A 2,437-nucleotide genomic window follows, 5' to 3' on the forward strand; every position below is an offset into this window, starting at 1 on the left:
TTTTTTTTAAAGATTTTATTTATTTGAGAGAGAGAGAATGAGAGACAGAGAGCATGAGAGGGAGGAGGGTCAGAGGGAGAAGCAGACTCCCTGCCGAGCAGGGAGCCCGATGCGGGACTCGATCCCGGGACTCCAGGATCATGACCTGAGCCGAAGGCAGTCGCTTAACCAACTGAGCCACCCAGGCGCCCCTATAATGTTATTTTAAATCTTTTTTTCCCAAGGGTCTCACTGATGTCCTCCACCCTTTTCTGAAGTCCAATGAGTATCTTTATGATCATTACTTTAAAATCTCTATGAGGCATATTATTTCTTATTTGCTTAGATGTACTGCTGTGATTTTGTCCTGTTCTTTCATTTGGGACGTATTTCTCCTGTCTCCTCATTTTGTCTACCTCTCTGTGTCTGTTTCTGTGTTAGGAAAGTCAGCTGGGTCTTCTATTCTTAAAAGTAGTGGCTTTAAGAGGAAGAGTTCTGTCATGCCCTGCAGTGTGGTGTCCCCTGTTCACCAGATACTGGCATTTCAGGTGAGTCTCCTATATGTGTTGTTGGCATCCTGCTGTTGTGTCTGAGTCACTTTTTCTTTCCGTTTAGATGTCTGCACTGGTTCTCTGACTGTTGTAGTTGTACTTGCTCTCTGTGGTGTTAGTGGGACCCAGGCAGGCTGACTGTGAGGTGACATGACCACAGGAGGGCTGGGAGCAGGGTCGTGGTGTTAGCAAAATTTGTGGTTATCCCAGGGCTGAAGCCAGCAGCCTTGGAGTGGGTGAGTCCTTGGGAGAATGCATGGGTGGGGTGCACTGCTAGCAGGTTAGAGAGCAAGTGTCTGTGTAGTGCTGCCTCCAACAGGTGGTTCTGTGTTTATGCTGGGGGGTGGGGGATGAAAATGGTGCCTGCCATCCCCTTTGCTCCTGGAGAAGTCTCCCAATACACTCTGAAATCAGTATAAACAGATCTTCCTCCCTTTTGTCCCAGGTGTTGTGAAAACTGCCATTTCTTTGTTGCCTCTCTGAGGGCAGCTGTCTCTTTTTTAAAATTTTTTCTATGAAAGAACACTTTTTTAAATTTAAATTCAGTCAGCCAACTTATAGTACATCATCAGTTTCAGATGTAGTATTCAATACTTTATCAGTTGCACATAACACCCAGTGCTCATTACATCACGTGCCCTCCTTAATGCCCATCATTCTCTTTAAGGGTGGGGACCCAGCTATCTCACCCTCCAGGCTGTCACAGTGCTAAGTCAGCTGATTTTTAAAGCTCTAGGCTCCAAGTCCTGCTGGTTATACAAACTCACAAAATTCAACTCCTCTGATTTTTAAAGCCAGATATTATGGAGATTTGTCTCCCATGTGGGTTCCCTGGTGAGAGGAACCATTTCTTTCCCCTCTCTGCACCCACAGCTCCCTCCCTCCTGTGGGCAGCTCCTGAACACTCTGCCTTTCTTAGCCTCTCAGATGCAACTTCTTTACATTTAGTTGTGGAGTTTGTTCTGCAAGTCTTCAGATCACTCTCTGGGTTATTTACATGGATGTGAGGGATATCTAGTTGTAAATGTGGGACACAATGAACTTAGAGTCCTCTTATTCCACCATCTTCCCTATTCCACATCTTCTTCCTCCCTCCCTCCCTTCCCTCTTTCCTTTCCTTTCCTTTTCCTTCCTTCCTTCCTTCTCTCCCTCTCTCCTTTCTTTCTTTCTTTTTTTCTTTCTTTCTTCTTTCTTTCCCAGTATAGTTAACATACAATGTTAAATAACTTCAGTTATACAATATAGTGATTGAACAATTCTATATATTACTCAGTGCTCATCAAGATAAGTGTACTCTTAATCCCCTTCACCTGTTTTACACATTCCCCCATGCACCTCCACTCTGGTAACCATCAGTTTGTTCTCTATAGTTAAGAGTTTGTTTCTTGTTTTTCTCTTTTTTTTCTTTGTTCATTTATTTTGTTTCTTGGATTCCAGGTATGTGTGAAATCATATGGTATTTGTCTTACTGTGACTGACTGATTTTGCTTAGCATTATATTTTCTGGATCCATCCATGTTGTTGCAAATGGCAAGATTTCATTCTTTTTTTATGGCTGAATAATATTCCATTGTAGATATACACCATATATTTTTTATCCATTCATCTACTGATGAACACTTGGGCTGCTTCCACAATTTGGCTATCATAAATAATGCTGTAATAAACATAGTGGTGCATATATCCTTTTTAATTAGTGTTTTCATATTATTTGGCTAAATACTCAGTAGTGCAACTACTGGATCATATGGTAGTTCCATTTTTAATTTTTAAAGGAACCTCCATACTGTTTTCCATAGTGGCTGCATCAGTTTGCATTCCCACCAATAGTGCATGCGGGTTCCTTTTTTTCCACATTCTCACCAACACTTGTTGTTTCTTGTGGTTTTGATTTTAGTCATTCTGAC

This window comes from Leptonychotes weddellii, chromosome X (genome assembly GCF_054177405.1).
Source record: "Leptonychotes weddellii isolate Sample4059 chromosome X, ASM5417740v2, whole genome shotgun sequence".
Lineage (NCBI taxonomy): Eukaryota > Metazoa > Chordata > Mammalia > Carnivora > Phocidae > Leptonychotes > Leptonychotes weddellii.